Source organism: Macaca fascicularis, chromosome 18 (assembly GCF_037993035.2).
Source record: "Macaca fascicularis isolate 582-1 chromosome 18, T2T-MFA8v1.1".
NCBI classification, from domain to species: Eukaryota; Metazoa; Chordata; class Mammalia; order Primates; family Cercopithecidae; genus Macaca; species Macaca fascicularis.
The window spans coordinates 17,113,343-17,125,377 of NC_088392.1; the positions used below are offsets into that span (position 1 = coordinate 17,113,343).

Here is a 12,035-nt window from a genome sequence, read left to right on the forward strand (position 1 = left end):
AGCAAAGTCAGAGGATGCCACAACCTGATTTCAAAACTTACTATAAAGCTTCCTTATAAACACCGGCGCAGAATTGGGTGACTAGTAGAGTGTCAGGGGTTGCCGTTGCCAAGATAACTAGGGCTTCTTACTAGCAGCCCTTTTTCCTGCTGCCTTTTGTAACCAATGACCAATAGATACAGCAGTCTCCAACCATGGCATAATATCCAGTAGTATTTAGGTAAGGTGACCATATCATTTATCCTCCAAATCAAGACACTTTTGAGAGTTTTCGCATTTCAGCGAAGCTATTGATCATTACACCAGGACAACAGGAGTAGACCAGGACTGAGGCAGGAATCCCAGGCGTATATTCACCTGTTAATTCAGATATTTCAAGGGACAGCATGTGGGGAAGGAACTAGATTTTCCAAACGCAGGAGTTTCTGAGGTTTTTGTTCCCAGAAAATGTTCCCCATTAAGTCCTCACTTTTGCCATTCCATTCTTTTCCTGAAAATTTCTGAGAAAAAAAAAAAAAAAAGATGACAGATCTAGAAGTAGTAGAAGGAAAAACTAGACTGAGCAGTAAGTACACAGACACTTACTGTGCCACTGCCCAAATGGTGACTTATTTTCACTTTGTCTTTTAAATTTATATCAGGTTACCCCTGGAGGAGCCTCTGAGCAGAAACACTCCTTGAAGTTTTCTTTAAGTTGTCTTTCGTGTACACTATGCCCTTTCCATGCCCCACTGGTGCCCTGTGACTAAGAATCCGGTTTGATGCTACTGATGGCCTGTGGGGGAGCACCGTGCTTCCTGTCCATTAGAGGCGTGGCTGTGAGTGCTGTCACAGGGAAGCAGCAATTTTCCTGAGTCACTATGATATCATAGGTACCAAACATGGATTTGGGGGCTCAGTGTTTGTCCAGTAAGAAGGAAAAAAATGTATTAATAAACTCAAAAACTTTAGGTGTCAGAAGAAATGAGAACAATAGAGATAAAAAACAAATACTATTCATGAACAAATGAGGAAAAAAAATAAAGACTTGTCTTTTGTGTTTTGAAATCCAGGTCAAGGAGATCTTCTTTCCACTTTCTGTCCAACTTCCTGTTTTAAATTTAAAAAAAGAATTGTGGATACACAGTAGGCATATGTATTTATAGGGTGCATGTGATATTTTGGTGCAGGCATGCAGTGTGTAAAAATTACAACATGAAAAATTGGATATCTGTTCCTTCAAGCATTTATCCACTCAATGCATAATGGATAAATGCTTTAAAAAATATCCAGTTATATTCTTTTAGTTATTATAAAATATACAATTTAATTATTATTGACTATAGTCCCCCTGTCGTGCTTTCAAATACTAGGTCCTATCTATTTCTTCTAACTATATATTTTTGTACCTATTAACCATTCCGCCTCCTCCCCAACCCCCACTACCCTTCCCAGCCTCTGGTCACCATCCTTCTATTCTCTATCTCCATAAGTTCATTTGTTTTGACTCTTAGATTCCACAAATAATTGAGAACATGCAGTGTTTGTCTTTCTGTGCCTGGCTTATTTCACTTAACATAGTAACCTCCTGTTACATTCATGTTGTTGCAAGTGACAGAATCTCATTCTTTTTTATAGGTGAATGGTACTCCATTATGTATAAGCATTACATTTTCTTAATCCATTTATCTGTTGGTGAATGCTTAGGTAGCTTCCAAATCTTCGCTATTGTGAACAGTACTGCAACAAACATGAGAGTGCAGATATCTCTTAGATATATTGATCTCCTTTCTTTTGGGTAAATACTCAGTAGTGGAATTGTTGAGTCATACGGTAGCTCAATTTTTAGTTTTTTGAGGAAACTCCAAACTGTTCTCCATTGTTGTACCAACTTACATTCCCACCAGCATGTATGAGGATTCCCTTTTCTCCACATCCTTGCCAGTATTTGTTATTGCCTGAATTTTTAATAAAAGCAATTTTAACAGGAATGAGATTTGATTTGCATTTCCCTGATGATCAGGGATGTTGAGCACCTTTTCATATGTCTGTTTGCCGTTTGTATGTCTTCTTTTGAGAAATATCTGTTCAATTCTTTACCCAATTTTAATCAGAGTATTGGATTTTTTCCTGTAGAGCTGTTGGAGCTTCTTATATATTCTGGTTATTAATCCCTTGTCAGGCGGGTAGTTTGCAAACATTTTCTCCCATTCTGTAGGTTATCTCTTCACTTTGTTGATTGTTTCTCTTGCTGTGCAGTAGTTGTTTGAAGTTGATATGATCCCATTTGTCCATTTTAGTTTTGGTTGCCTGTAGTTGTGGAGTATAACTCAAGAAATTTTTGCCCACACAAATGTCCTAGAACATTTCTCCAATGTTTTCTTGTAGTAGTTTCATAGGAGTGTATTGTTTAACTTTCATGTGTTTGAATAGTTTCCAAAATTTTTCTTATTATTGATTTCTAGTTTTATTCCATTGTGGTCAGAGGAGATGTTTGATATTATTTCAATTTTTTTGAATGTTTTAAGATTTGTTTTGTGACCTAACATATGGTCTGTCCTTGAGAATAATCCATGTGCTGAGAAGAAGAAGAATGTCCTGAAGCCATTGGAAAAAGTGTTCTCTAAATATTAATTAGGTTCATTTGGTCTGTAGTGCAGATTAAGTCCGATATTTCTTTGTTGATTTTCTGTCTGATTGTCCAGCGTTGAAAGTGAGGTGTTGAAGTCTCCAGCTATTACTGTATTGGAGTCTATCTTTCTCTTCAGCTTTATATATCTGGGTGCTCCAGTGTTGGATGCATATATATATATAGTTTTTATATCTTCTTGCTGAATTGACCCCTTTACCATTTATAATAAGCTTCTTTGTCTCTTCTTACAATTTTTGTCTTGAAGTCCATTTTGTCTGATGTAAGTAGCGCTACTGCTACTGTTTCTTGGTTTTCATTGGCATAGAATACCTTTTTCCATCCCTTTATTTTTGGTATATATGTATCTTTATAGGTGAAATGTGCTTCTTGTAGGTGACAGATCATTGGGTCTTGTTTTTCATCCATTCATCCACTCTATGTCTTTTGATTGAAGAGTTTGGTTCTTTTACATTCAATGTTATTATTGATAAGTAGAAACTTAACTCCCACCATTTCATTACTTCCTGGTTGTTTTGTGCTCTTCTCTTCCTTCTTTCCTTCCTTCCTGTCTTCTTTTAGTGAAGATGATTTTCTCTTGTGGTATACTTTAATTTCCCGATTTTTATTTTTTGTGTATCCGTTGTATTTTTTTTAAGGTTACCATGAGGCTTGCAAATACTATCTTATAACTCATTATTTTAAATTGATGACAAGTCAACACTGGTTGCATAAACAAACACCCATAAACTGGTTGCATAAACAAACACCCATAAAGAAAACTAATAAAACTCTACACTTTCACTTTGTCCTCCTGCTTTTTAACTTCTTGTTGTTTCTATTTATGTCTTATTGTACCATCTATGTCTTGAAAAGTAGTTACTATTTTTTATTTTTTCATCATTTGATCTTTCTACTTAAGAGAAGAGTGGTATATACACCGCAATTACCGTGCTTTACTATTCTGTTTTTTCTTTTTCTCTTTTTTTTTTTTTTTTTTTTCGAGACGGAGTCTTGCTCTGTTGCCCAGGCTGGAGTGCAGTGGCACAATCTCAGCTCACTGCAACCTCCGCCTCCCAGGTTCAAGTGATTTTTTTGCCTCAGCTTACCAAGTAGCTGGGACTACAGGTACGTGCCACCACGCCCAGCTGATTTTTTGTATTTTTAGTAGAGACAGGGTTTCACTGTGTTAGCCAGGATGGTCTCGATCTCCTGACCTCATGATCCTCCCACCTCAGCCTCCCAAAGTGCTGGGATTACAGGTGTGAGCCACTATGCAGGGCACTATTCTGTTTTTCTTTGTGGTTACTATCACCAGTGAGTTTTGTGCCTTCAGATGATTTCTTCTTGCTCATTAACATCCATTTCTTTCACATTGAAGAACTCCCTTTAGTATTTCTTGTAGAACAGGTTGGATCTTGATGAAATCCCTCAGCTTTTGTTTGTCTGGGTAGGTCTTTATTTCTCCTTCATGCCTGAAGGACATTTTCATTGGATATATTATTCTAGAATAAAAGATTTTTTTCTTTCAGCACTTTAAATACGTCATGCCACTCTCTCCTAGCCTGTAATGTTTCCATTGAAAACTCTGCTGCCAGATATTTTGGAGCTCCATTGTATGTTATTTGTTTCTTTACTCTTGCTGCTTTTAAGATGCTTTCTTTATCCTTGACATTTGGAAGTTTGATTATTAAATGCTTTCAGATAGTTTCCTTTGGGTTAAATCTACTTGGTGCTCTATAGCTTTGTACTGGAATGTTGATATCTTTCTATAGGTTTGGGAAGTTTTTTGATATTATCCCTTTGAATAAACCCCTATCTCTTTCTCTACCTTTTCTTTAATGTTAATAACTCTTAGAATTGCCCTTTTGAGGCTATTTTCTAGATTGGTATGCATGCTTCATTCTTTTTTATTCTTTTTTTCTTTTGTCTCCTCTGACGGTGTATTTCAAGCAGCCTGTCTTCAAGCTCACCAATTCTTTCTTCTATTAAATTGATCAATTCTATTAAAAGGCTCTGATGCATTCTTCATGATGGCAATTGCATTTTTCAACTTAAGAATTTCTGCTTGATTCTTTTTCATTATTTCAATCTCTTTGTTAAATTTATTGGATAGAATTCTTAATTCCTTTTCTAGGCTATCTTGAATTTCTTTGAGTTTCCTCAAAACAACTATTTTGAATTATCTCTCTGAGAGTTCACATATGTCTCTTTCTCTAGAATTGGTCCCTGGTTCATTATTTAGTTCATTTGGTGAGGTTATACTTTCCTGGATGGTCTTGATATTTATAGATATTTGTCAGTGTCTAAGCAATGAAAAGCTAGGTATTTACTGTATTCTTTACAGTCTGAGCTTATTTGTGGCTATCCTTGAGAAGGCTTTCAGAGTATTTGAAGGGATTGGACCTGAAGCCCCATAATGCTGTCAGTTTTGCAGACTCATAGAGGTACCACTCCGGCAGTCTTGGATAAGACCTGGAAGAATTCTCTGAATTACCAGACAGAGGCTCTTGTTCTTTTCCCTTACATAGTCCCAAACAAACAGAGTGTCTGTCTGTGTGTGTCTCTCTGTCTCTCCCTCTGTCTCTCTCTCTCTCTGTCTCTCTCTCTGTGTCTCTCTTTCTCTCTCTCTCTTTCTGTCTCTCTCTTTCTCTCTCTCTGTACTGAGCCATCTTAAACTGAGGGTGTAGTGATGCAAGCATCCCTGTGGTCACCACCACTGAGACTGTGGTGGGTCAGCACCTGAAGCCAACATAGCACTGGATATTGCCCAAGGCCCTTTCCTTCACAGCAACAAGTTCCTCCAAGCTGCAGGCATGTCCATAGATGCTGTCTGAGAGCCAGAGATTGGAGTGAAAAACCTTACCAACTTACTTGATATTCTACTGCTGCTAAGCTGTCTTTCAAATCACAATACAAAGACTTTCTTGCTCTTCCCTCCCCTTTCCACAGGCAGAGGAGGAGCCTCTCCCTGTGGTCACCACCACCGCTGATCCACACAGGTTCTGCCAGGCCACCGCTGATGTTCACTTAAAGCCCAAGGGCTCATTTGTCCACTTGTGATAAATGCTGCCAAGCCTGGGACTCACCTTTCAGGGCAGTCAGCTCCTGTCTGTCTTAGGGTGGATCCAGAAATGGTGTCCAAGAGCTTAGGCCTGGACTCAGGGACCCCAAGAGCCTACTTGTTGTTCTACTCCACTGTGGCCAAGTTGGTACCTAAGGTGCAAGACAAAGTCCCCCTTTACTTTTCCCTCTGCTTCTCAAACAGATGGAGCCTTTCACTATAGCCACCACAGTTGGACGTGCTTGGGCTCATCTGAAGTCAGCACATTTCAGAGCCCAAGGCCCACAGCGTACTACCTGAGTATTGCTGCTGGTTATTCAGGAACCAAGGGCTCCTTAGTCAGCAGATGACGAATTCTGCCAGGAGTGGGTCCTTCTCTTCAAGGTAGCAGGTTTCCTTTTGTCTCAGGTTGTCTCTAGAAACGTCCAGGAGCCAGGTCCTGGAATGGGGGCCTCATAACTCTGCCTGGTGCCCTAACTTATGGTGGCTGAGCTGGTATCCAAGATGCAAGACAAAGTCCTCTTTGCTCTTTGTTCTCCTCTTGTTAAATAGAAAGAAAGAATCACTTTTGTTGCTGTGAGCTGCTCTGCCTGGGGTCGGGGGAGGGGTGACACCAGCGCTCCCTTAGAAGCAAGTGTCTCCCTGGGTCACGTGCCACCCTAGACCTCTGGCTCTGAGCCCAGCCTAGCACTAGGAATTTCCTAGGAATTGAAGTCCTTGTGTCTTACATTGTCTTTCAAGCTTACCTAAAACCCCAAAGCGCTTTAGCCTGTGGTGGCAAGGTTTTGTCAAGAAACTCTAGTTCCAACCACTGGCATGGGTGAATCCCCTCTGGCTAGGGCTGGTCCAAATGCTCACTTCGTGCAAGGGTGAGCTGGCTGAGCCCAGCACGGCCTTATTCTCCGCTAAACTTTATTCTCTACTGTGATAGAGCAGTACTGAATTCCATGTAAAATCCCAAGTTGCTGCACTCTCCCTCCCTCAAGGGCATAGACTCTTTCTCCATGTTGCATGGCCACTGCGGAAGAGATGGGGAAAGGGTGGCATCGGCGGTTCAAGATTGTCTCTCCTGCCCCCTCATTTCCTCTTTCCAAGACATGAAGTTAAAACCAGTTACTGTGATTGCTCACCTGATTTTTGGTTCTTGTGACAGTGCTTTTTTTTTTTTTTTTTTTTTTTTTTTTTTTTTAAAGACTAAGTTTCACTCATGTTACCCCAGTTGGAGTGCAATGGCGCGATCTTGGCTAACTGCAACCTCCACCTCCCAGATTCAAGAGATTCTCCTGCCTCAGCCTCCCGAGTAGCTGGGATTACAGGTGCCCACTACTATACCCGACTAATTTTGTGTATTTTTAGTAGAGACGGGGTTTCACCATATTGGCCAGGCTGGTCTCGAACTCCTGACCTCAGGTGATCCACCCGCCTCAGCCTCTCAAAGTACTGGGATTACAGTTGTGAGCCACCACGCCCAGCCATGGCAGTGCTTTTCTATATGCAGATAGTTATTAGAATGTGGTGTTCCAGCAGGGGAAACAAGTGGTAGAGGCTTCTATTCTGCCATCTTGCTCTGCCCACACAAAACTCCCAATTTCCTTCTTTAAAAATCAATATTCTTGGCCAGGCATGGTGGCTCATGCCTGTAATCCCAGCACTTTGGGAGGCCGAGGAGAGTGGATCATTTGAGGTCAGGAGTTTGCGACCAATCTGACCAACATGGTGAAACCCCGTCTCTACTAAAAATACAGAAAAATTAGCCACGGTGGAACACTCCTGTAATCCCAACTACTTGGAGGCTGAGGCAGGAGAATCACTTGGACCCGGGAGGCGGAGCTTGCAGTGAGCCAAGAATCACGCCACTGCACTCCAGACTGGGTGACAGAGTGAGATTCCATTTCAAAAAAAAAAAAAAAAGAAAAGGAAAAAAAAGAAAAAAATTAGCATTCTTGATTTTTTAAAGAAATTTTAGTTTTAAAGAAAAATAGAGCAGAGAATATAGGGTTCCCATATATTCCTAGTCCCTCCCTCCCAGTTTTTCCTGCTATTAACATTCTGCATTAGTGTTGTACATTTGTTATAATTGATGAGCCAATATTATTATTAATTTAGATAGTTCTTAACTAAATAGAGTATTGTTGACTAAATTCTGTAGTTTACATTAGAGTTCAATCTTTCTGTTGTACATCCTATGGGTTTTAACAAATGTACAATGGCGTGCATTTTCCATTACAGCATCATAGAAAGTAGTTTCACCGCCCTAGAAATCCTCTGTGCTTCACCTATTCATCCCTCCCTTCCTCTCCCCAGTCCCCTGGCAACCACTAATCTTTATATTGTTTCCACAGTTTTGTCCTTCCCAGAATGTTCTAAATTGGGATCATATAGTATGCAGCTTTTCAGACTGACTTCTTTTACTTAGTAATATGCATTTAAGTTCCTCTATGTCTTTTCATGTCTGGATAGTTCATTTCTTTTTACTGCTGAATAACATTCCATTGTATAAATGTGTCACAGTTTTTTAATCATTAATGCATTGAAGGACATTTGGTTGCTTCCAAGTTTTTGGCAATAATGAATAAAGCTGCTATAAACATTTGTATGCAGGTTTTTGTGTAGACATAAATTTTCAGGTCATTTGGGTAAATACCAAAGAGTACAACTGCTGGATTGTATAGCAATAGCATGTTTAGTTTTATAAGACACTGCCCCAAAATACCACTTTTTATACCCATAAGCAATGAGTGACGTAGTTTCGGTTGCTCCACATCCTCAACAGCATTTGATGTTGTCAGTGCTTTGGATTTTAGCCATCCTAATAGGTTTTAATTTGCAATTCTCTAATGACAGATAATGTACAGCATATTTTCATTTGTTTATTTGCCATCTATGTACCTTCTCTGATATGGTGTGCATATATTTTGCCCAGTTTTAACTAACTGTTTTCTTATTGTTAATAGTGTGTGTGTGGGGCGGGGGCGGGGGGAGGTTAGGGTGGACAGAGCCTTTCTCTGTCTCCTGGGCTGAAGTGCAGTGCTGTGATCTTAGTTCACTGCAGCCCCTACTTCCTGGGCTCAACTCATCCTCCCACCTCAGTCCCCCAAGCAGCTAGGACTAAGGCTGGTGCCACCATGCCTGGTTAACTTTTTTTGGTGGGGGGCGGGGGATGGGAGACAGCGTTTTTCTGCTTGCCCAGGATGGTCTCAAACTCCTGAGCTCCAGCAATTTGCCTGCCTTAACCTCCCAAAGTGCTGAGATTATAGGCATAAGCCACCATGCCTGGCCTCTTATTGTTGAATTTTAAGAATTCTTTGTATATTTTAATACCAGCTTTGTTTTTATCAGACATATTTTTTCCACTCTGTGGCTTGTGTTTTTATCCTGTGTCTTTTGAGAGCAGAAGTTTTTAATTTTAATTAAGTCCAAATTATCCATTTTTTAATGGATCATGCCTTTGGTATTGTATCTAAAAAGGCATTGCTAAACCAAAGGTCACCTAGATTTTCTCCCATGTTATCTTCTAGAAGTTTTGTAGTTTTCCATGTTATACTTAGGTGAATGATCAATTTTGAGATATTTTTTGTGAAGCATGTAAAATCAGATTCTAGATTATTTTTGACACGTGGATATCCAGTTGTTCTACCACCATTTGTTGAAAAGATTATTCTTTCTTCATTGAATTGGCTTTGCACCTTTACCAAAGACCAATTGATTTTATTTGTGTGGGTCTCTTTCTGGGCTCTTTATTCTGTTCCACTGATCTATTTGTTATTCTTTCAACAATATGTCACTGTCTTGATTACTGTGGCTTTATGTAAGTCTTGAAATCAGGTGGTAGACATCCTCTGACTTTCTTCTTCTTCTTCAATATTGTGTGGGCTATTTGGAATCTTTCTCAGCTTCCCTTTAACTCAGTAACACAAGTGAGGATATTTAGGAGTCTCTTTTCTCAGTCCTCCACTTCTCTTGTCATGAACTCAGGCCAGTGGCATCTAGACACATGAGTGCTTTCTTAATTTTTCCCTATTTCTATCATTTTTCTTTCATATTTTAAAATATTTTATCCACAAAACCGCCTTTGTTTCACAGATTTGCTTCATCAAAGATATCTATAACTTCTGGTCAGAGATTCCAATCAGCATGAGATATCATTGTTACTAACAATTTTGATATGTCTGCCACAAAAGTAAACAGCAGTATGCAACCTAATGCCAAGTCTAACGTGATGCCAAATTAAGTTTAAGCGAGGCATCAAAATAAATTATGAGATATTAGACTATATGTAGATGATCGAATAAAACTGGGTAGGAGACTCTTTAAAACTTGTGCAGGTCATAAGGCAAAACATACTTCAATAAACTCTTACCTTGTCCCTCCCTGTCTGCCCATAGGCCATCTTGGGAGGTGACCCACTTTGTGCCTAGCTGCCACCAGCTGGAAACATTTTTGGAATGAAGAATGACCTGCTCAAGGAGGAGGGACCAGGTGGGCCAGGTAGGCAAGTGGGAAGGGGTGCGACCACCTGGGTCAGTTTCTCTCTAAGCCCCAACAACACTCAGATTTTTTCTCCTCCTGGAGGGTGTGGCTGTCTCTGCTAAGTCACTGATTCATGGACTGAGATTCTGCCACGTAATGTGGTGCCTGAGGAAGCAGGCACTGCGGACGGGGAGCAGAGAGGAGAACTGAGAGTGGAGGGAACACCAGAGTGTATCTTAGCGGCTCACAGTGCTACTCCTTCCAAGTGCTGACCACTGGCCACACAAAACCAGTGGTAGCTTCAAAACCATACAAAACTAGGTGGAAGGCAGGACTTGGCCCTCAGGCTGCAGTGTGCTGGCCACGGCCCTCGAATAAGAGCTAATCTAGATCCACCGTAGCAAAGCCCCAGAACCATGCTTCCATGGGATCAGGCTCTGTCGCCAGTAAAATATTTTTAAAAAGAAAAATATATTTAGTTTGGTGCAAAAGTAATTGCGGTTTTTGCCTTTAGCAAAAACATATGTACATACACACACATGAATATATTTAAAGAAATAATGACTGAACACTCTAAAATCCAATAAAAAATATTAACCAGTAATGCCAAGAAATTTAAAAAATCTCAAGCAAGAGGAAGAGATCCTTACAAAAAGGGAAGGGAATTTAATCATTATGGTTATGGGGAATGTTACTGGGGCCAGCAGCTCACCAGCAGGAAGAGCACTGCCCATGGGAGGGAGCAGAGGGGCCCTCTGTCCAGGGAACCCACAACAGCTCCTACAGGCAAAATGTCAGGTCCAGAGCATGACACCAGCTTGTAAATCTGCAGGACTGTCTCATTCCCTTGTCAATTTCTCCCTTACTGCTTCTCCTTAGGAGTCAGAAATAGCAGGTGGGTGAGGGAAAAGCCACCCCTCTCTTCCAGATCCCAGGCTTCTCCCTGCACTTGTTGCAGCTGGTGGGCGGGAAGAAGATACACTATTAAATTAGGCTTGTGGTTAGGATCAGTGCGTCTCAAACTGTCATGTGCACACAAATCAACTGGGGAGCTTGTTAAACTGCAGGCTCTGATTCCTTCTGTGGGTTTGAGTTGGAGCCAGAGACTTTGCCTTTCCATTTCTAACAAGCTCCCATGAGACCAGTATTGTGGTCCCCAGACCACCCGAGGAATGGTAAGGGTTTAGATTACTATCTGGGCCCAAATCTTTTAATTCCTGAATCTGATTATCTTTGTGATGTGGAACAATCACAGATTTTCTAGATTTTAGGTGTAACCAGAAAGCCATGAGGACTGCCAAGAGTTTTCATGCTGGGGCTAGGGATGGATCTCCCTCTAAGCAGCTCTACAGGGACAATAGGAGGGAAATACAAGGCTGCTTTTGTGGCTTATTTCCATGAGTCTTGCTGGTTTGTTACATTGTTTATACTGGCAGAGGCAGAGTTTCTGTTAGCTGTTTGAAGGGTGAAAATTCACCTCCCTGCCCCCTCGGTGCCTCTGATGGTTAATTCCATGTGTCAACTTGGCTAGGCCCACAGGTATTTGGTCAAACACCAGTCTCGATGTTGCTGTGAAGGCAATTTTAGATAAAATTAACATTTAAATCAGTACACTTTGAGTAAAGCAGATTACTCTCCATAGTGTGGGTAGACCTCATGCCATCAGTTAAAAGCCTTAAGAGAAGATAGATCAAGGTCTCATGAGGAAGAGGGCACTCTGCCTCCAGACTGCCTTCAGACTCAAGCTGCAGTATCAATTCTTCCCTGGGTCTCAGGCTTGCCCTGCAGATTTTGCACTTGCCAACCTCCACAATTGCATGAGCCAATTCCTTTAATTAAACTCTCTCTCTCTTTCTCTCTCCCCCTACCCGTAATATATGGAGAGACATAGAT

At 40.7% G+C, this 12,035-nt stretch overlaps 1 long non-coding RNA gene across 1 annotated transcript in view; it reads left to right on the forward strand.

Moving 5' to 3' along the window:
* LOC123569996 (uncharacterized) overlaps nt 1-12,035 on the forward strand; it is a 30,976-nt gene that overhangs the window by 8,719 nt on the left and 10,222 nt on the right. The window contains exon 2 of the long non-coding RNA XR_010582807.1: nt 10,058-10,160. This is a non-coding gene — a long non-coding RNA (uncharacterized lncRNA). The remainder of the gene's footprint in view (nt 1-10,057; nt 10,161-12,035) is intronic.